General features: G+C 42.1%; 1 protein-coding gene across 2 annotated transcripts in view; it reads left to right on the plus strand.

Annotated features, from left to right (window-relative positions):
- Window positions 1–8,273: 8,273 nt before the first annotated feature.
- The window catches only part of LOC129818894 (volume-regulated anion channel subunit LRRC8A-like), a 32,450-nt gene continuing 16,865 nt past the window's right edge, over window positions 8,274–23,858 (plus strand). The window contains exon 1 of one of the 2 annotated variants that reach the window (XM_055875215.1): window positions 8,274–8,625. The gene's annotated coding sequence lies outside the window, so the exon portion shown is untranslated. Of the gene's footprint in view, window positions 8,626–8,808; window positions 9,092–23,858 lie in introns of those variants that run through there. The other variant, XM_055875216.1, reaches the window with a different exon arrangement.

The following is a 23,858-nucleotide window of genomic DNA, read 5'->3' on the forward strand; positions in this document are numbered from 1 at the left end:
CCCCTCCGTCCAGAGGCGCCCATCAGTCCAGTGGGGTTAATTTGGAGGGTCGCCGTTAAGAGGAGGCCACGGAAGCGAGGATTAACTATGGTGGGGTGGGGGCCACGTCCAGCGCCAGAGCCGCCACCGTGGACAGATCCCCACCCAGACCCTCCCCTATAGGTTCAGGTTTTGCGGCCGGAGTCCGCACCTTGGGGAGGGGGGGGGTGGGGTACTGTCACGTTCCTGACCTTATTTCCTTTGTTTAGTCTTTGTTTAGTTGGTCAGGACGTGAGCTGGATGGGCATTTTATGTTTTGTGTTTCTATGTTAGGTTTGTTATTTGGCCTAATATGGTTCTCAATCAGAGACAGGTGTTTGTCATTGTCTCTGATTGGGAACCATATTAAGGTAGCCTGCTTTCACTGTTGGTTTGTGGGTGATTGTTCCTGTTCGTGCGTTCATGTGTTTTATGTTCTCTAGTTCAGGACTGTAGCTTCGTTGGTTTTCGTTTGTTTATTGTTTTGTTCGTATTGAAGAAGTATTCTAATAAATATGGATACATACCACGCTGCGCTTTGGTCCTCCTCTCCTTCTACCCACGGAAGCCGTTACATAAACAAATCAAAATACATTTTATATTTGACATTATTCAAAGTAGCCACCCTTTGCCTTGATGACAGCTTTGCACACTCTTGGCATTCTCTCAACTAGCTTCACCTGGAATGCTTTTCCAACAGTCTTGAAGGAGTTCCCACATATGCTGAGCACTTGTTGGCTGATTTTCCTTCACTCTGCGGTCCAACTCATCCCAAACCATCTCAATGGGGTTGAGGTCGGGGGATTGTGGAGGCCAAGTCATCTGATGCAGCACAGGTAGTCACCTGGAATGCATTTCAATTAACAGGTGTGCCTTGTTAAAAGTTAAGTTGTGGAATTTCTTTCTTTAATGCATTTGAGACAATTAGTTGTGTTTTGACAAGGTAGGGTTGGTATACAAAAGATATCCCTATTTGGTAAAAGACCAAGTCCATATTATGGTAAGAACAGCTCAAATAAGCAAAGAGAAACGACAGTCCATCATTACTTTAAGTCATGGTCAGTCAATCCGGAAAATGTCAAGAACTTTGAACGTTTCTTCAAGGGCAGTCGCAAAAACCATCCATCGCTATGATGAAACTGGCTCTCATGAGGACCGCCACAGGAAAGAAAGACCCAGAGTTACCTCTGCTGCAGGAGATAAGCTCATTAGAGTTACCAGCCTCAGAAATTGCAGCCCAATAAATGCTTTACGGAGTTCAAGTAACAGACACATCTCAACATTCACTGTTCAGAGGAGATTGCGTGAATCAGTCCTTCATGGTTGAATTGCTGCAAAGAAAACACTACTAAAGGACACCAATGAGAAAAAGAGACTTGATTGGGTCTATAAATATGAGCAATGGACATTAGACCGGTGGAAATCTGTCCTTTGGTCTGATGAGTCCAAATTTTAGATTTTTGGTTCCAACCCCTGTGTCCTTGTGAGACGCAGAGCAGGTGAATGGATGATCTCTGCATGTGTGGTTCCCATTGTGAAGCATGAAGGAGGAGGTGTGATGGTGTGCGAGTGCTCTGCTGGTGACACTGTCAGTGATTTATTGGGACACCCAATCACGGCCGGATGTGATACAACCTGGATTCGAACAAGGGACTGTAGTGACGCCTCTTGCACTGAGATGCAGTGCCTTAGACCACTGCGTCCATGTGTGTGTGTTAACTATTTAACTGTACTCGAACGCTTGAAAGGCCACAAAAAATTTAAATATCGGTTATCGGTATCGCTTTCTTTGTCAAGGAAAATATTGGATATCGGTATCGGCCAAAAATGTCATATCGGTGCATCCGATATATCCCAACCAGAAGCCATGGATTACAGGCAACATCTGCATCAAGCTAAAGGCTAGAGCTGCCGCTTTCAAGGAGCAGGACACTATTCTGGACACTTACAGTATAAGAAATAAGTGACCATCAAACAGGCAAAGCGTCAATACAGGATTAAGATTGAATCCTAAAGGGAAACCCAGCCGCCAGTTTCCCAGTGATGCAAGCCTACCAGATGAGCTAAATGCCTTTTATGCTCGCTTCGAGGCAAGCAACACTGAAGCATGCATGAGAGCACCAGCTGTTCCAGACGACTGTGTGATAACGCTCTTGGTAGCCGATGTGAGCAAGACCTTTAAAACAGGTCAACATTCACAAAGTCGCAGGCCGTGACAGATTACCAGGCTGTGTACTCAAAGCATGTGCGTACCAACTGGCAAGTGTCTTCTGACATTTTCAACCTCTCCCTGACCGAGTCTGTAATACCTACAGTACATGTTTCAAGCAGACCACCATAGTCCCTGTGCCCAAGGAAGCGAAGGTAGCCTGCCTAAATTATTACCGCGCCGTAGCACTCACGTCGGTAGCCATGAAGTGTTTTGAAACGCTGGTCATGGCTCACATCAACAACCTCATCCTGGATACCCTAGACCCACTCCAATTCACATACCCCAACAGATCCACAGATGACGCAATCGCACTCTATATTGTCTTTTCCCACCTGTACAAAAAGAAAACCTATGTGTGAATGCTGTTCATTAACTACAGCTCAGCGTTATTAAACACCATAATGCCCACAAAACTCATCACTAAGCTAAGGACCCTGGGACTAAACACCTCCCTCTGCAACTGGATTCTGGACTTCCTAACGGGCCGCCCCCAGGTGGTAAGGGTAGGCAACACCACATCTGCCACGCTGATCCTCAACACTGGGGCTCCTCAGGGGTGCGTGCTTCACTGTTGGCGTTGAGACTGGTGTTTGCGGGTACTATTTAATGAAGCTGCCAGTTGAGGACTTGTGAGGCGCCTGTTTCTCAAACTAGACACTCTAATGTACTTGTCCTCTTGCTCAGTTGTGCACCGGGGCCTCCCACTCCTCTTTCTATTCTGGTTAGAGACAGTTCTGTGAAGGGAGTAGTACACAGCGTTGTACGAGATCTTCAGTTTCTTGGCAATTTCTCGCATGGAATAGCCTTAATTTCTCAGAACAGACTGACATGTTTCAGAACAAAGGGCTTTGTTCCTGGCCATTTTGAGCCTGTAATGAACCCACAAATGCTGACGCTCCAGATACTCAACTAGTCTAAAGAAGGCCAGTTTTATTGCTTTTTTAAATCAGAACAGTTTTCAGCTGTGCTAACATAATTGCAAAAGGGTTTTCTAGTGATCAATTAGCCTTTTAAAATTATAAACTTGGATTAGCTAACACAACGTACCATTGGAACACAGGAGTGATGGTTGCTGATAATGGGCCACTGTACGCCTACTTAGATATTCCATTAAAAATCAGCCATTTCAAGCTACAATAATCATTTACAACATTAACAATGTCTACACTTGTCTACACCCTGACCTTAGTTATCTATGTTTTCTGTATTATTTTGGTCAGGTCAGAGTGTGACGAGGGTGGGTATGCATGTTTTGTATTGTCTAGGGGTTTTGTATGTCTAGGTGTGTTTGTAAGTCTAGGCATATGTAGGTCTATGGTGGCCTGAATTGGTTCCCAATCAGAGGCAGCTGTTTGTCGTTGTCTCTGATTGGGGATCATATTTAGATTGCCATTTTCCCTTGGGTATTTGTGGGTTCTTGTCTATGTGTAGTTGCCTGTCAGCACTCGTTTTATATAGATTCACGGTCGTTTTGTTTATTTGTTCAGTGTTCTATCTTCATTAAAGAAGAATGTATGCATATCACGCTGCGCCTTGGTCTAATTACGACAATTGTGACAACACTGTATTTCTGATCAATTTTCTGTTATTTTAATGGACAAAAGATGTGCTTTTCTTTCAAGGACATTTCTAAGTGACCCCAAACTTTTGAACTGTAGTGTATATAATATATCAACACAATACCGTTTTAAAAGTTAACACCCAATTGCCTTGTGTGAAAAAATTATTGCCCGCTTTCATGCAATAACCTTTAGATGCAATGACTGCAACCAAATGCTTCCTGTAGTTGTTGATCAGTCTGTCACATTGCTGTGGAGTACTTTTGTCCCACTCTTGCATGCCGAACTGCTTTAACTCAGCGACATTTGTGGGTTTTCAATCATCTGTTCGTTTCAAGTCCTGCCACAACATCTCATTTGGGATTAGGTCTGGACTTTTTGTGGGTTTTTAAGCATGAACTGCTCGTTTCAAGTCCTGCCACAACATCTGTTGTTCATCTGTTGTTCTATGCACAGATGATTCAAAAGTTTAACTTTTTGGACGACATGGGTACGCCTATTGGGAAACCCTGGTGTAGAGTGACACACATCGTCTGATTTTATTTTAGCTGCTGGTGATGGGCAGGAGGAGGTATGTATGTAAATTAATTTGATCAAGTTATGAGCCTAATAATTCCTTCTTGATAAATAGAACAACAAAAACATCTCTGTAATACTAGCATCCAAGAAATGTTATGAAGTTGGACATTCATAGACAGCAAATTCAAATTCACTGAATTCATTGATATTTTCCACTGGGAAATTCATAGACAGAGCTATGCAAAGATTGACAGACTGGCAATAAATAGATCCACAATTGATTAAAATTGCTTAAATTCTTGGGTCATGATACAACACTGAACAAAAGTACAGGGGTGCAACTTTCACTGGGGACGGGACCCCTCCCACCCCAACATTCTGAAATTGCATTTTTGGCCCCCTCAGTTATATCATAATACAAAATGCAGCCTCTGTGTGCTTTCGGACCATGTGGATGCATCAGAGCTGTCGGGTAGGCTGTTTTCCGGTTTCAGCAGGCTGGATTTAGGACCACACGGACACCACAGAGCGTGCGGACAGGCTGTGTTAAGGGAAAGCTTCTGAAAGGCTGGCGTATAGGACCAGCATGGGAGAGATGATCAGAGGCAGCTGCTGTCTGTGTCACTAATTTTATCAGAGTTGTGAGCAGAGCAGAAACTGGCAACTCTTTAGTTGACTGATCTAGCTGGCAAGGTAACTGTTGTTTGAAAGAAAACAATTTTAAAGTATTTATTCCTAGTGCTGAGCTCATGTTACGTTCGCTAATGTTTCATCCCCTCTCGACTGAATTTAATTAACTACTAGCAGCTAGCTAGTAGCTACCATGACAAGTTCAGCTCCAGCTAGCCTCTGTCTGTCAGGTAGCAGTATCTAACAGCTGTAGTGTGTATGGTTGTCACGCCCTGACCTTAGTTATCTATGTTTTCTTTCTTATTTTGGTTAGGTCAGGGTGTGACGAGTGGGTATGCTTGTTTGTGTTGTCTACGGTTTTTTGTATGTCTAGGGGTTTTGGTAAATCTAGGTATATGTAAGTCTATGGTGACCTGAAATGGTTCCCAATCAGAGGCAGCTGTTTATCGTTGTCTCTATTTGGGGATCTTATTTAGGTTGCCATTTCCCATTTGGTTTTGTGGGTTCTTGATCTATGTTTAGTTGCCTGTCTGCACTATCCATATTAGCGTCACGGTTAGTTTTGTTCAGTGTTCGTTCTTTTAATAAAGAAGAATGTACACTTACCACACTGCGCCTTGGTCTCCTCCTTACGACGGCCGTGACAATGGTAATGTTTTGTATCCTTTGTTTGTCGCATTTCAACAGAAGTAAATTTGATAATGTACCATTAGCTACAACTAGCCAAAAGTTGGCTAATGTTAGCTAGCTAGCGCACTAACTTTAGCTATAGGTTTTGTCTCAATTACCCTAGACTTGAATCAAATGTTGAAGCCACGGCCAAACCATTGAAAACCGATAATTTTTTATTAGTCAGTATAGCAGCGTAATGTTATTGATCTGTCCTTTTCCCTAGTTAATTCCCTACTTTTCACACTGACATGGTATAAAAAGCTTTACATGCTTCACTGTCATGGTGCACAGTCAGTACACAACAATACTCTGATCATGCCAGATGGATCAGGTGGTGACAGGGGTCCCTGCAGGGTCAGACAGCCAGGGAAGACCAGTCTATGGAGCTCAGGTGAATTTTGTAGTATTGTATAACAATCAGTAAATGATACAAAGTTCCATCTTGAGTTGATGGGTATACCTACAGTAGCTACAGTACAGCAGTTTAAAGATACAGTCTGGGATTTGGGAATAATGGTCATTTCAATTATTGTACTATTTCTATTCTTGGATAATATAATGTATAAATGCACACCAAGGTAATTCTTTGTCATGTCTCCTCTGAGCAGGATCAGATGAGGGGTCTCATCAGGCTCAGGCAGCCAGGGAAGAACAGTCTGACGGCACAGAGGTGAACATTTCCTGACACAGCACTTTATTCTCTCTGTGCAGTAAACACTGGACAAGCAAGAAGCTTCATTGATTGAAACTATGTTAAGGCAGTCTGACAAACCTCTAAAGTTGATTTCCAAAATGGAAATCAACTTGAGGTTGAAGGCTTTTCTCGATGGTACAAAACATGCAAAACAAAATTGAGGAAGACCTGGAAGACATTGATGAAGAATGGATACAGATATGTTAGAATGCCCAGTCATTCAGAAAGCTCATCTGAGTGCTTGTCGTCCTGACCAGGGACTTGAACTGACTGCAGTTTGGTGTCGTAACCGACTTCAGTGGGCAAATGCTCACCTTTGATGACCACTGGCATGCTGGAGAATGGCCACTGGCATCCAGGTTTCAACTGTCCCGGGCAAATGGCAGACAGTATGTATGGCATCATGTGGGAGAGTGGTTTGCTGATGTCAACCTTGTGAACAGAGTTCCCAATGGTGGCAGGGGGGTTATGGTATGGGCATGCATAAGCTAAAGATAAACACAATTGCATTTTATCGATGGCAATTTGAATGAGCAGAGTTACCGTGATGATCCTGAGGCACATTGTCATGCCATTCATTTACTGCCATCACATGTTTTCAGATTGCAATAAATAGCTGTTGTCGTCACCCCCCTCATCCATCCGCATGTACTTCGTGCCCCCTCTCGGAATAATGTGCATGACGCCCCTGGCAACAGCATGGAGGAAAAATGTGCTTGTATTTGATTGTTTTATTAAAAAGTATGGATTTCAGCTAACAAAGAAAGGCATGCAATAACAGAGGAGAAAAATATGTAGGTCCATGGTAAGGTTTAAACATTTACATTTTTTAAGTATTGACTGCACAGAGGAGGTTCACTCCAAACACTCTAGTCTCCACTCAGTTCAGATATGTGGTTATTTAGAAATCAGATAATAAGCACATTAGCTTGCTCAGCCTGATTGTCATGAATAATTGGCATCATTACTTCAATCAACGCATTTCCCTTCTAGTGAATTATTTGCTTTATTACTACAGCTTTTCAGGGAGCATGTGAATGGGCGCGTTCGAGCGGATAACTTTTGTCAAGTCGGTGACAATCGTTACATTGTCAACGGCAACAGGCAAAACATTTCGTCTTTCAATCGCCCACGTGTGTATAACCAATGAGGAGATGGCACGTGGGTACCTGCTTCTATAAACCAATGAGGAGATGGGAGAGGCAGGACTTTCAGCACGATCTGCGTCAGAAATAGAAAGGAGTTCTATTTTAGCCCTTGGTGACGCTCGTTGGCGCGCACAATAATTGAATAACATGGATTTCTAAATTTATTTTGTGACGCTCGCGCACGCGACGTGTCCGGTCTGGTCAGCATGTAACACCTTGCCCAAACCGGCTGTGCGCTATCGTGTATACATTTATTTTGCCCCCCCCCCCACACCAAACGCAATCACGACACGCAGGTTAAAATATCAAAACAAACTCTAAACCAATGACTAATTTGGGGACAGTTCGAAAAGCATTAAACATGCATGGTAATTTAGCTAGTTAGCTTGCACTTGCTAGCTAACGTTAATTCGTCCTATTTAGCTAGCTTGCTGTTGCTAGCTAATTTGTCCTGGGATATAAACATTGAGTTGTTATTTTACCTGAAATGCACAAGGATCTCTACTCCGACAATTAATCCACACATAAAACGGCCAACCGAATCGTTTCTAGTCATCTCTCCTCCTTCCAGGCTTTTTCATCGTTTAAATTATATGGTGATCGCATCTAAACTTTCATTGTATTACCACGACTACTGGAAAAACAGTTGGTCTTTCTATCACCCACGTGGGTATAACCAATGAGGAGATGGCACGTGGGTACCTGCTTCTATAAACCAATGAGGAGATGGCACGTGGGTACCTGCTTCTATAAACCAATGAGGAGATGACTTAAATAAGATTGGAGAGGCAGGACTTGCAGCGCGATCTGCGTCAGAAATAGGAACAACATCTATTTTAGCCCTTGGTGTCGCAGACGCTCATTGGCGCGCGCAAGCAGTGTGGGTGCAATAATTGAATAGCATGGATTTCTAATTTTATTTTGCGACGCTCGCGCACGCGACGTGTCCGGTTTGGTCAGCATGTAAGACTTACCACCCAAACGAGCCCAGTGGAAACCCTCTGGTACCATGTTATTATGATCCAACTTCCTGGGTGGAGACAGCTGCCTCTCCCGAGTATTTTATGTTGCTGCGAATGGTGTGTGAACGTAAATATGTCCATTCTGTGAAACATTAAGAAATGTATCACTTATGTGCGGAAGAGGCGAAAGACCGTTATTGTAACAAATTAGGTGAGTACAAACTTTAAAATGCTACATTACGACAGTCCATATCGCAGCATGTTCATAGAGAAATGTCGACTCTTGTGTATATACATCGTTTCTGCCGCCCTAGGCGAGACAAAAAATGTGCCACCCTCCCCCGCAAAACCAGAATAGTGTGGCCCGCAATGGAATTTTATGAATACACATCAATGTAGTAGGCCTATCGTTTAAATCGGCAGCTTCATTGGCTTTATTAGTCCTGATTTCCGTTACTAATAATTTTGTCTCTGAATATCAACTACCCAACTTTATCAGGATTTATCCTGAGAATCCATGAAATCAATGTCTTTACACAGCGAGACATGCAGAAGTCTTTTTTTTCTCGCTATGATGCAGTTCCTCAAAAATTGATAAATAGGTCTACAAACCTGAAATCACTGATTAACATGACAATTTAGCACACGGGGCGAATTTCCTGGGCAGTTTAGCCGTTGTGAGTATCCAGATTATTATTATTTTTTCTTTTTTTCCATTCCAGATATTGTCAATTTTACTTTGATTTGTCCTGTTTTTTTTAGGATAATATTGTTTGGTAACATGTCATATTCACAACTAAGCACATTGTTATTGATTGGGCGCCATTTAGGTTAGGCTATTTGCTCGGATTAACGTGCATGATGTAAAACGTGTATCTCATGATATTGTGATTAAATGTAATTCTCCAGCCAGTAGGCTACAGAAAACGACACTCTTTCTACCGTAGGCTAGTAGGGGTTTTCAAACTTTTGGGGGCCGGGGAACCCTTTTGTGATGGCAAATTCATAAACATAATCAGCACAACTCGAGTGAGAAAAAAATAGCATACAGGGAAGGGAGTGCATGGCCGGAAGAACCAAGTCTCTCGGACCCTGGGAAGAACTTTTTTAAAGGCCAGCTTCTAGGCATTAGAGAGAATGTTACAAATTTCCTGCAATTCTACACATTTTGCCATGAAGCAGAGAGAATTTTGCAGTTTTAAAGCTTAAAGTAACTGTCCAGTGTTCCATGAAATATGACCTATAATTAGTTATAATATGAGTGAAATAGTTTTCCGCACAAAAAAATGCAATTAAGTATGATAAAAAATGATATTTTCTGTTTTGGAATGGTGTGGGTGTACCCCAACAACAGAATGGTGTGAGCATATATCAGTCATTCAAAATATTCATGCAGGTAGACTGCTGATTGGCCAGCATCATCCTCAATTAGGAAATGGAAAGCATTTTTGAAAAAGTCTGTGAGAGAAGTTAGAGATGTAAAAATAATAATAATTATCCATTTATGATTTGACCATTAAGTATAGGATGAGCCAACAACATTATTTGGGTATGAGTTAACAGAATATGAACTTTTAAGTGAGATTTTCACTGGACAGTTACCTTAAATTATAGTGCATTATCTATTCAAAAAATAACTAATAATAATAATTGTGGAAATACAGAAAGTATTGCGTTAAAATGTATATCTGGGGGAGTACTGTGGATTCCAATATCCCTGTGAGCCTCACAGGCCCATGTTTCCCATGGTTAAGAACATAAATTGTAGATTAATAATATTGTATTACTAAACTTATTCCATGGATCCCTTGGCCTAAATTTGTTTAATCTGTTAGTAACATTCATTTACAAATTATATATTTTTTTATATTTCGAGATCTATCCGCAGACCCCCTGCAGTACCTTGTCCTCGGACCCCACTTTGAGAACCCCTGGGCTATTGGCTATATGATTTATGTTTGATAATTTTTTTTGAACATTGGTGGAGCACAGCAGTGGTGCTTCTCTCCAACAGCATCCTGGAGAGGCATGCAGGCATGGACAATATTTGACAAAGTTGGTACTGCTTATCATGGGCCGGAATCAGCGTTCACCGAAATAGCCCATATATGCCACTGGGTGAGAAACTAGCTAGTATTCTGTGAATATTCTAAAATCTGCATAAAACAAATGAGCATTTTCCTACCAGAGTTTAGCCCTGCTGCTATTATTCCTTACGTCGTTTGTCATTTGCTGCACAGCCAGTAGTACACTCGTGTAACCTGGTGTCCGGTTCATACATAAAACATCCTCCATTCAGGCTGCAAAGGCGTCAGTTTCTTTCCTTAACTCGATTTAATGGCCTTTCGGTGGGAAAAAAATCTGAAAAATATGTGTACTGTCTTTATTAAAACAAAATGTTCCACCACCATGCTAGGGTGGCTAATGGTACTTCCTGATGTTGCCCTAGGTTGAAGATAACAAAATAATTACATGCAGAAGTGTAAAAAAATTAACAAATTCATTGGACCAGCGCCGGACTTAAAACGAAGTGAATGTTAGCAGTACAGAAAGTTCACTATCAAAGTGGAAAATAAACACAATCAAAGTGAATTTCAGCGAACTACTCAACAAACTCGTACCATACCTGTTTTAGTCATTCTATTCATTTAAAAAAAAAATAATAAATGATCTACAGCCACTTTATTACTTGCTTTTCTGACCGCCGGTCACTTTTTAAATGCTAATCCTGTAGAATCTTTAACGCCACTGGTCCTATGAATGTTTGTTTTCTTTATGCTCTGTATAGAATTGTCACATTGTCTAAACTTGTGTGTATTTTTCCTCCCCCTTTTTTCCCCCCAATTAACTGTTTACGATCTTGTCTCATCCCTGCAACTCCCCAATGGGCACGGGAGAGGCGGAGGTTGAGTACATGACCCGCCAAACCACGCTCCTTAAAACACCCGCCTGCTGAACCTGGAAGCTAGCCGCACCAATGTGTCGGAGGAATCACCATTCAACTGGCGACTGGGGTCAGCCTGCAGGCACCCGGCCCATCTCAAGGAGTCACTAGAGCGCGATGAGCCAAGTAAACCCCCCCCGGCCAAACACTCCCCTAACCTGGACGACACTGGGTCAATTGTGCGCAGCCCTCTGGGACTCCCGGTCACGGCTGGTAATGACACAGCCTGTGATCAAACCCCAGGCTATAGTGACGCCGCAACACTGTGATGCAGTGCCTTAGACTGCTGCGCCACCCGGGAGGCCAACTTGTATTTTTTCAACCTAGATGTCGCCCACTGTGTTCAGCCAGGGGTAAACTTCCGCAGTGTGCAACATCCAGAAGTTGTCTGAAAATGGTGGTGGATTTTTTTCCCACTACGGGTTAGTAAATCGAGTTAAGGACAGGTCTGCATTTTTTGTTTGACCTTCCTGCTGATTTGTAATTTACATAGGCTTTCTAGGGCAGACCAGGGCTTTTGGCACTGCTAGGTTGCTATGCAGTAACCCACCAGCAGAGCTCATGACTTGGCTCTCCAGACCGGACACTGGGGGCCAGCTTTTTGAATGCGTCCACAATAAATGGAAACCTGGTTGGTCCATTGAATTTACCCCAGATTTTCATGCAAATATGATTAAATCTGCTTTAAAACATATGCAAATTTCCACATCAGAGGTGTTTCCACCAGACTGACTTTGTTGCGGCTGTGCGTCATGACGTAGTGCACATAACACTGTTGCGCTTAAGTTTTCATGTACTGAATATAAAACATGAGTTGAATGTGTTTCCATTTAATTTTCCACTCTGATGATAGTTTTCTCAGACAAACTGTTGCGATAAATGGCAAACTTGCCCAATCTGGTTTTCGCGCATACTCTTTAGACAAGTTTGCTGATTTAAGTGGACATTGGACAGATTATATGTTGAGATGGATAAGTGGCAGCTAATCACCGATCATCTTGTCCCTAGCATACAAGTTTAAGACCCTTGATAGTTATTGGAAAGGAGCATCAAGCTCATGACTACACTTTCACCACCCTGTTGCCTAAACTGTGCATGCTTTTCCAAGTCACAGCAAGTAACCCAGGCAGCCGCAAATGGAACGGGGCGGAGTTGCTGTGGGGGGCATGTTTTCTTTGGTTGAGGTGCATTCACATTCCACCATGCTCAAAAGAACGTATCCTGGGTGGTGATATGTCAGCACGTACATGTCAGCTAGCTAAGCTTGCCACTCTTGCTAGCTAGTTAGCTGGCTAACATGATTTAACAAAAAGGGTTTTACAGAGTCACCGACTAAAATCATTATTTTCTAATCTATATTTGGGTTAATCATTTCTGTTGCCTGTAAATACTTTTTTATGCATGTTGGTTCACTTTGTATCAAAGTGCTGTGAAAATTGTGTCCTGTGATTTATCCCCTGTACTCCCATTTTTACACAAGGGCCCTTCTGTTAGTTTGCTTTTAGCTTGCTGCAGCCCAGAGGATCAGATTACCTTGATCAATCCACCTGGGGAATAACTTAAGTTAAGATTCTACAGTACCTGCCTTAACTTGAATACTAACCCAATTCCGTCTCAGGCAACTGTCAGGGAAACTTTGAACTGCAGTTGCAGTTCTATCAGACATTCTTGGAGTTTAATTAAGTAGGTGTGCCAGGGGACCAGACAGATGGGGAAGACGGAGAGGAGGGATATTGAGTGTACTGTTGTTGGGCAGATCTCCATATGTTTTATACAGTCTGAACCTGAACAGACTGGACACATCTAGGTTACTCTGACCCACACGGGGAAACAGAAATTATTTATCAAGCTGCTATATAATGATCTGAGTGATGTACCCTTAAAGTGTCAGATCTGTCTGATCGTGCGCACTGTGAAGCTACTGTAGGTGAACTGAAAGGCTGTGTGACGGGGTGTTTGAGTCACCCAGGCTCGCACACAGTATCAGTAATTTATTCGCTCTGACGCAAACGTAGAAGTCTATGACTGGCAATATGAGAACTAAAACGTCACTTTCTATGCAACTTGATTCTGTGAATTAAAAAAAATAAGAGTAGAGGGAAACACAGGCTAGTTTTTGTTCGGTCTCAGTGTTTTAACTAGACTTCTGACAAACTGGGAGTTGCTGCATGAGAGGGCAGTGATCCAAAGAGAGCGAGAGGCAGACTTAAGATGGCTACATGGCTCAGGCTCCTGCCTGGCATACTGATTTGGACTCGATGAGCCTCTGTTAACGTCCATCAACCATGGGGAGGGGGAGGGGGCAGATGGAGAGTGGGAGAGACAGAGTTTATAACTTCTTCAGTTAATGTCTACACCACCCACTCCACCACATCTGACCACATACAAAGAGGAAACAGGAAATGTCTTACTGCGAGGGTTATCTAATCAGCAGTATCACGGGCTCTGCTGAGGGTGGGCTCTCTAAGCTTCAGTATATTGGGATGTTTTCATTAAGTAGCGTGTCTGGGTTAAACAGCAGTGTATCCCCTATATGCATTTATGCCACTGCTAAATCGTGGCAGCCACAATTTTTTTGTGTATAGGTTTTTAAACAGTACCAGTCAAAAGTTTGGACACCTACTCATTCAAGGGTTTTTATAATATTTTTACTATTTTCTACAATGTAGAATAATAGTGAAGACATCCAAACTATGAAATAACACATGGAATCACATAGTAACCAAAAAAGTGTTAAACAATGTCAAATATAAAATTTTGAATTGTTTGAATTCTTCAAAGTAGCCACCCTTTGCCTTGATGACAGCTTTGCACACTCTTGGCATTCTCTCAGCCAGCTTCATGAGGTAGTCACCTGGAATATATTTCAATTAACAGGTGTGCCTTGTTAAAAGTTAATTTGTAGAATTTATTTCCTTAATGTGTTTGAGCCAATCAGTTGTGACAAGGTAGGGGGGTATACAGAAGATAAGACCATGTCCATATCAAGAACAGCTCAAATTAACAGAAGCAACAGTCCATCATTACTTTAATACATGGTCAGTCAATCCAGAAAATTAAGAACTTTTAAAGTTTCTTCAAGTGTAGTCGCAAAAATCATCCATCGCTATGATGAAACTGGCTCTCATAAGAACTGCCACAGGAAAGGAAGACATAGAGTTACTTCTGCTGCAGAGGATAAGTTCATTAGAGCTACCAGCCTCAGAAATTGCAGTCCAAATAAATGCTTCAGTGTTCAAGTAACAGACACATCTCAACATCAACTGTTCAGAGGAGACTGCATCAATCAGTCCTTCATGGTTGAATTGCTGCAAAGAAACCACTACTAAAGGACACAAATAATAAGACTTGCTTGGGTCAAGAAACACGAGCAACAGACATTAGACCGGTGGAAATCTGTCCTTTGCTCTGAGTCCAAATGTGAGATTTTTGGTTCCAACCTCTGTGTCTTTGTGAGACGCAGAGTAGGTGAACGGATGATCTCTGCATGTGTGGTTCCCACCGTGAAGCAGGGAGGAGGTGTGGGGTTGCTTTGCTGGTGACACTGTCTGATTTTTATTTAGTGTTCAAGGCACGCTAAACCAGCATGGCTACCACAGAATTCCAACGAGTGCTCAGCACTTGAGCATTCCTCATGAAGCTGGTTGAGAGAATGCCAAGAGTGTGCAAATGGTGGCTACTTTGAGGAATCTCAAATATAAAATATATTTTGATTTAACCCTTTTCTCCTTTTTTTTTAATGAGTAGGTGTGTCCAAACTTGACTGGTACTGTACATCTTGTTGAGTGTGGTCTTAGTGCTAGCATCGGGTTGTGGTGGTAAATAGATGTCGACCGATTAATCGGCATAGCCGATTTAATTAGGGCCGATTTTCAAGTTTTCGTAACAATCGGTAATCTGCATTTTTGGACACCGATTATGGCCGATTACATTGCATTCCACGAGAACTGCGTGGCAGGCTGACCACCTGCTACGCGAGTGGAGCAAGGAGCCAAGTTAAGTTGCTAACTAGCATTAAACTTATCTTATAAAAAAACTACCAATCTTCACAATCACTAGTTAACTACACATGGTTGATGATATTACTAGGTTAACTAGCGTGTCCTGTGTTGCATATAATCAATGCGGCGCCTGTTAATTTATCATCGAATCACAGCCTACTTCGCCGAACGGGGGATGATTTAACAAAAGCACATTTGCGTAAAAGCACAATCGTTGCACGAATGTACCTAACCATAAATATCAATGCCCTTAAAATCAATACACAGAAGTATCTTTTTTTAAACCTGCATATTTAGTTAAAATAAATTCATGTTAGCAGGCAATATTAACTAGGGAAATTGTGTCACTTCTCTTGCGTTCATTGCACACAGAGTCAGGGTATATGCAACAGTTTGGGCCGCTTGGCTCATTGCGAACTAATTTGCCAGAATTGTACATAATTATGACAACATTGAAGGTTGTGCAATATTTAGACTTAGGGTTGCCACCGGTTCGATAAAATACGGAACGGTTACGTATTTCACTGAAAGAATAAACTTATTTTTTTCGAAATGATAGTTTCTGGATTTGACCATATTAATTACCAAAGGCTCGTGTTTTTGTGTTTATTATAATTAAGTCTATTATTTGATAGAGCAGTCTGACTGAGCGGTGGTAGGCAGCAGCAGGTTCGTAAGCGTTCATTCAAACTTTACTGCGTTTGCCAGCAGCTCTTAGCAATGCTTGAATCACAGCGCTGTTTATGACTTAGAGCCTATCAACTCCTGAGATTAGGCTGGCAATATTAAAGTGCCTATTAGAACATCCAATAGTCAGTTATATGAAATACAAATGGTATAGTGAGAAATAGTCAATGCGTCATAATTCCTATAATAACTACAACCTAAAACTTCTTAACTGGTAATATTGAACACCAGCTTTCAAATGTTCTGAGCAAGAAACTTTAACGTTGGCTTTTTAACATGGCACATATTGCACTTTTACTTTCTTCTCCAACACTGTTTTTGCATTATTTAAACCAAATTGAACATGTTTCATTATTTATTTGAGACTAAATACATAAATAAAATCTATTATATTAAGTTAAAATAAAAGTGTTCGTTGTTCATTCAGTATTGTTGTAATTGTCATTATTACAAATATATATTTGTAATAACCGATTTGTGATTTTTTTTAACGCCGTTACCGATTTATTGGAGGACCCAAAAAAAACAATACCGATTTAATCGGCCGATCGATTAATCAGTATCGGCTTTTTTTGGTCCTCCAATAAATCGGTATCAGTGTTGAAAAATCATAATCGGTCAACCTCCTAAACAGCTTCTAAAAAATATAGATAAATAGTGTGGTTGTTACGTCCGTCGTTAAATGAATGAGACCAAAGCGCAGCGTGGAAAGTGTTCATGATATTTAATACTGAAACACCAACAAAATATAAACGAACGCAAAGTTCTGCAAGGCTAGACAGCAACTGTGCAAAAACAAGATCGCACAAACTAGGGTGGAAAACAGGCTGCCTAAGTATGATTCCCAATCAGAGACAACGATAGACAGCTGCATCTGATTGGGAACCATACCCGGCCAACAAAGAAATAGAAAACTAGAATGCCCACCCAAATCACACCCTGACCTAACCAAATAGAGAAATAAAAAGGCTCTCTAAGGTCAGGGCATGACAGTGGTCTACAGCTAATAATGAGATACTCTACCTCAGGCGAGCAAAACCTTGAGACTTCCTTAATATTACATTTCGTGCACCAGCTGTTGTTAACAAAGACACAGACCGCTGGCACTTATCGGATGCAGCTGTTTTATCTTGCCGATGCACAGAAAACCTAGCCAGCTGTATGTTATTCATGTCGTTGTTCAGCAACGACTCTGTGAAACATAAGATATTACAATTTATGTCCCTTTGGTAGGATAATCTTGATCGGCGCTCATCCAGTTTATTAGCCAATGATTGCACGTTGGCTAATAGTACGGAAGGTAGAGAAGGGTTACCCACTCGCAGTCGGATTCTTACAAGGCACCCTGACTTACGCCCCCTATATATCCTTCTCTTCATGCAAATGATGGGGATTTTGACCTTGTCAAGTGTGTAAATCCTTCATGTCTGACTCGTTAAAGGAACCAATCTTTGTCCAGTATGAGGAGACTAGTCGTTGTTCTGATATCCAGAAGCATTATGTACAAAACAAGTTACAAAGAACGTGAAGAAACACACAGTAGCACAATTGGTTAGGAGCCCGTAAAACCGCATCCATCTCCTCCGGCACCATTAGATGGCACAAGAACAAGGCTAAGAATTATTCCCATTTTTTTGTCACTGTGCAAGTTTCAGGTTTGCTGAGTGCAAACTTGAACATTGAAATTTCTGTGCCACTTTTGGCGCACGTTTACTGTGAACACTGAGACTGTATCCGCTTTAAGTTAGTTTTAAGTGGTCAAGTAAGCTACTATTTGATCATAATGTAGGCCTGCCAGCGTGGCCTACCATCAAAAACGATGGAGAACTCCTGAGTGGCACAGTGGTCTAAGGCCCAAGGGGCTGTGCCACTAGAGATCCTGGTTCGAGTTCAGGCTCTGTCGCAGCTGGCCATGACTGGGAGATTGGCCCAGCGTCGTTCGGGGAGGGTTTGGTCGGCAGGGTTGTTCTTGTCCCATCACGCCCTAGCGACTCCTGTGGTGGGCCGGGCGCGATGCACGCTGACACGGTCGCCAGGTGCACAGTGTTTCCTCCCGACACATTGGTGCGGCTGGCTTCCGGGTTAAGCAGGCATTGTGTCAAGAAGCAGTGCGGCTTGGTTGGGTTGTGTTTCGGAGGACGCACGGCTCTCGACCTTTGCCTCTCCTGAGTCCGTACGGGAGTGGCAGCGATGGGACAAGACTGTAACTACCAATTGGATACCACGAAATTGAGGAGAAAAAAAAAACTATGGAGAAAATGCATCCCATTTTAACATTGAAATAGCTGTTGTATGGTTCAGCCTACTGTAGCGGTCAATGTAGGCCTACACTCCATGAGTCTCTTAACTAAAAAAACATGCAGGGCTTGACATTAACCACTTGTCCATCAGACAAGGAAGTGACTGAAATTGTTGTTTGATGCAAGAAACCACTTCACAAAATAAAATGCCTCATTATTTCCATACCCTTATTCCAGAGAATCAAACAAATTATTCTACCCTTTGCCAATTGAATACTTGGCTTATTCAAGCCTGGCTCAAAATACTGCCCCTTTAAGACAAAAAAAGCTATTTTACCTGACTTGCTTTTCAAAGATGTCTAGAAATATACATGTTTTGTGCTCTTGTAGGAAGCAATTACTCCCCCATTGCTGACTACAAATAATCTAAAGTTGGGCTAATAACTCACTAACTTGCAAAGGATATGAACAAAATTTCACATGTGCACACATCGCTACATGTAGCTCTCACTTTGATCTCAAAACAAGAGCGTTGACTCACGACCACTCATGCTGTAAAAACAGTCTAGTTCAAAGTGAATGGCACATCCATATGGCAATGGTCTATTTGCATACACAGTGCATTCAGAAACTATTCAGACCCCTTGACTTTTTCCACTTTTTTTAACGTTACAACCTTATTCTAAAATTGATTCAATAGTTTTTTTTCTCAATCTACACACAATACCCCATAATGACAAAGCAAAATGTATTGCAAATATATTAAAACTAAGACATTATTTTCATAAGTATTCAGACCCTTTGCTATGAGACTTGAAATTGAGTTCAGGTTCATCCTGTTTCCATTGATCATCTTTGTTTCTAAAACTTGATTTGAGTCCACCTGTGGTAAATTAAATTGATTGGACATGATTTGGAAAGGCACACACCTGTCTATATCAGGTTCCACAGTTGACAGTGGATGTCAGAGCAAAAACCAACCTATGAGGTCGAAGGAATTGTCCGTAGAGCTCCGAGACAGGATTGTGTCGAGGCACAGATCTGGGGAAGGGTACCAAAACATTTTTGCAGCATTGAATGTCCCCAAGAACACAGTGGCCTCTTCAATTGAAGAAGTTTGGAACCACCAAGGCCAAACTGAGCAATCGGGGGAGAAGGGCCTTGGTCAGGGAGGTGCCCAAGAAACCGATGGTCACTCTGACAGAGCTCCAGAGTTCCTCTGTGGAGATGGTTGTCCTTCTGGAAGGTTCTCCAATTTCTGCAGCACACCACCAATCAGGCCTTTTTATGGCAGAGTGGCCAGACGTAAGCCACTTCTCAGCGATAGGGACTGGGAGACTCAGGATTGAGGGAAAGATGAATGAAACAAAGTACAGAGATCCTTGAAAACCTGCCCCAGGGCGCTGAGGACCTCAGACTGGGGCTAAGGTTCACCTTCTAACAGGACAATGACCCTAAGCACACAGCCAAGACAATGCAGGAGTGGCTTTGGGACATGAGTAGCCCAGTCAGAGCCCGGACTTGAACCGGTTCGAACATCTCTGGAGAGACCTGAAAATTGTTGTGCAGTGACGCTCCCCATCCAACCTGACAGAGCTTGAGGGATCTGCAGAGAAGATTGGGAGAAACTCCCCAAATACAGGTGTACCAAGCTTGTAGCGTCATACCCAAGACGACTCGAGGCTGTAATCACTGCCAAAGGTTCTTCAACAAAGTACTGAGTAAAGGGTCTGAATACTTACGTGAATGTAATATTTCAGTTTTTTACATTTGCAAACATTTCTCACTTGTTTTTCCTTTGTCATTATTGGGTATTGTGTATAGATTTTTTTTGGGGGGGGGGGACTATTTAATACATTTTAGAATAAAGCTGTAACATATCAAAATATGGAAAATGTTTAGGGGTCTGAACACTTTCCGAATGCACTGTAGGCCTACTGCAGCTCTGATTTGGTTATGGTGCACCGGTCTGTGTAGAGTACAGGCCTGAGTCGTGCCTGTCAATGCAATAGAATCCTACTCCAATGTGTTCTGCCTACCACAAGATCTCTTGCATAGTTTGTTTTGGTATGTTGCCCTGGAAGGGGTTAAATATTGCGTTGATTCGATCACAATTCCCTCAGTAAAGAAACGTTGATAGTTTTAACTAACGGAGAAAACTCTAAAGTTGAGTGAAGTTCAATCTTGTGCTTTTCTGCACGGGCTGATATTTCTTCTGTGCGGCAGTCCCAGGGGAGATGCACTCCCGCGCACAGCTTAGAGGGAACATTGAACACTGGGAATAAGCCTTGGCAAAATGTGTAATTGCAGGAAATTTGCTTTAAAACACCAAAACGTTGTCTCTGCGGCCAAGAGGCGGGCCCCTAAAACTGTGCCATTGGCAACGCCACTAACGCTGCTTAAAAAAATACTAGGGGAAACACTGAAATGGTACAAATGCAGAGGACTTTGTACTTGACTGGTTCATTTCCCAAGGAATGCCCTATTAAATGTGTGGTTTTCCCCATACACCGTAGTAGTAGGGCAATTCCACAGTCACAGAATTTGTTAAACTTTTTAAATCAATGGTCTCAACGTAAATCTGTTACCGTGGAATTGGCAAGTAGTAGTAAATTCTCAGGCCTGAAGGTTTTCCTGACCAGAAAAAAATGCAAGTCCTTAGTAATAGGCTATAACTACAGCCAAAAGTCTTTTTCCTGGCCAAAAAACCCCTGACCCCAACAATGTCCTAATAAATGGGTTGTTTTCCCGTGTTTGAGAGATCACTGGTGGTGATAGACTAATGCTGAGCTAGACATAACAGGTTAAACACCATGACGATGCAAGGCTTTTCTGGCAAAACAACTTTGCAGCCGTGTTAATGGATTCCTCTTTGGTTATTATAGTCTGTGACATTTCGCTGTTGCCCCATTGAATACCATAATTAAACGTCACGCATTGAGTAATATTTCTTCAGAACGTAAACAGGAAGAAACATGTTTTTAAAATTATTTCACCTTTATTCAACCAGGTAGGCTAGTTGAGAAGTTCTCATTTACAACGGCGACCTGGCCAAGATAAAGCAAAGCAGTGTGACACAGACAACAACACAGAGTTACACATGGCATAAACAATAAACAAGCCAATAACACAATAGACAAGTCAATGACACAGTAGAAAAAAGTCTATATACATTGTGTGCAAAAGGCATGAGAAGGTAGGCAAGAAATAGGCCATAGGAGCAAATAATTACAATTTAGCAGATTAACACTGGCGTGATAAATGAGCAGATGATGATGTGCAAGTAGAGATACTGGTGTGCAAAAGAGCAGAAAAGTGAATAAAAACAATATGGGGATGAGGTAGGTAGATTGGGTGGGCTATTTACAGATGGACTATGTACAGCTGCAGCGATTGGTTAGCTGCTCAGATAGCTGATGTATAAAAACACAGCCATTTTTCCAGCCAAAGAAAGGAGTCACAAAAAGAAGAAATAGAGAAAATGTATCACTAACCTTTGATCTTCATCAGATGACATTCATAGGACTTCATGTTACACAATACATGTATGTTTTGTTCGATAAAGTTCATATTTATATCCAAAAATCTAATTTTACATTGGCGCGTTACGTTCAGTAATGTTTTGCTTCCAGAACATCCGGTGATTTTGCAGAGCCACATCAATTTACAGAAATACTCATAATAAACATTGATAAAAGATACAACTGTTATGCATGGAATTATAGATTAACTTCTCAATGCAACCGCTGTGTCAGATTTAAAAAAAGCTTTACCGAAAAAGCACACCATGCAATAATCTGAGTACAGCGCTCAGACAACAAAAGAAGCCATACAGATATCCGCCATGTTGTGGAGTCAACAGAAGTCAGAATAGCATTATAAAAATTCACTTACCTTTGATCTTCATCCGAATGCACTCCCAGGAATCCCAGTTCCACAATAATGTTTGATTTGTTTGATAAAGTCCATAATTTATGTCCAAATACCTCCTTTTTGTTTGCGCGTTTTAGTAAACAATCCAAACTCACGACGCGCGGGCAAGTCCATGCGAAGGTTTAGACAAAGTCATATTACAGTTCGTAGAAACATGTCAAACGATGTATAGAATCAATCTTTAGGATGTTTTTATCAAATCTTCAATAATGTTCCAACCGGAGAATTCCTTTGTCTGTAGAAATGCAATGGAACAGAGCTAACTCTCACGTGAACGCGCGTGACCAGCTCATGCCACTCTGCCAGACCACTGACGCATTCAGCTCCCATTCCCCCCTCCTTCACAGTAGAAGCCTGAAACAGGTTCTAAAGATTCTAAAGACTGTTGACATCTAGTGGAAGCCTTAGGAAGTGCAATAAGACCAAAATTAAACTGTATATTCGATAGGCGATGAGTTGAAAAACTACAAACCTCAGAACCCCTTCCTGGTCTACTAATAATATGCATATATTAGAAACTGGGCCTGAGTAGCAGGCAGTTTACTCTGGGCACCTTATTCATCCAAGCTACTCAATACTGCCCCCAGCCATAAGAAGTTAAAGTTGGTGAGGGAAATTAAAGTCTCCAACTTCAGTGATTTTTGTAATTTGTTCCAGTCACTGGCAGCAGAGAACTGGAAGGAAAGGCGGCCAAATAAGGTGTTGGCTTTGGGGATGATCAGTGAGATATACCTGCGGGAACGTGTGCTACGGGTAGGTGTTGTTATCGTGACCAGTGAACTGAGATAAGGCGGAGCCTTACCTAGCATAGACTTATAGATGACCTGGAGCCAGTGGGTCTGGCGGCGAATATATAGCGAGGGCCAGCCGACTAGAGCATACAGGTCGCAGTGGTGGGTGGTATAAGGCGCTTTGGTAACAAAACGGATGCCACTGTGATAGACTGCATCCAGTTTGCTGAGTAGAGCATTGGAAACTATTTTGTAGATGACATCGCCGAAGTCGAGGATCGGTAGGATAGTCAGTTTTACTAGGGTAAGTTTGGCGGCGTGAGTGAAGTAGGCTTTGTTGCGAAATAGAAAGCTGATTCTAGATTTGATTTTTGATTGGAGATGTTTAATATGAGTCTGGAGGAGAGTTTACAGTCTAACCTGAAACCTAGGTATTTATAGTTGTCCACATATTCTAGGTCGGCACGTCCAGGGTGGTGATGCTAGTCGGGCGAGCGGGTGCGGGCAGCGACCGGTTGAAAAGCATGCATTTGGTTTTACTAGCGTTTTAAGAGCAGTTGGAGGCAATGGAAGGAGTGTTGTATGGCATTGAAGCTCGTTTGTGGGTTAGTTAACACTGTGTCCAAGGACGGGCCAGAAGTATGCAGAATGGTGTTGTCTGCGTAGAGGTGGATCAGGGAATTGCCCGTAGCAAGAGCAACTTCATTGATATATACAGAGAAAAGAGTCCGCCCGAGAATTGAACCCTGTGGTACCCCCATAGACTGCCAGAAGTCCGGACAACATGCCCTCCGATTTGACACACTGAACTCTTTCTGAGAAGTAGTTGGTGAACCAGGCGAGTCACTGTTTTCTTAATGGACTTTTAAATGCCAAAGTTCTAGAAAACTCTCCTTCCTTAAAATGTC

This window comes from Salvelinus fontinalis, chromosome 21, assembly GCF_029448725.1.
Source record: "Salvelinus fontinalis isolate EN_2023a chromosome 21, ASM2944872v1, whole genome shotgun sequence".
NCBI classification, from domain to species: Eukaryota; Metazoa; Chordata; class Actinopteri; order Salmoniformes; family Salmonidae; genus Salvelinus; species Salvelinus fontinalis.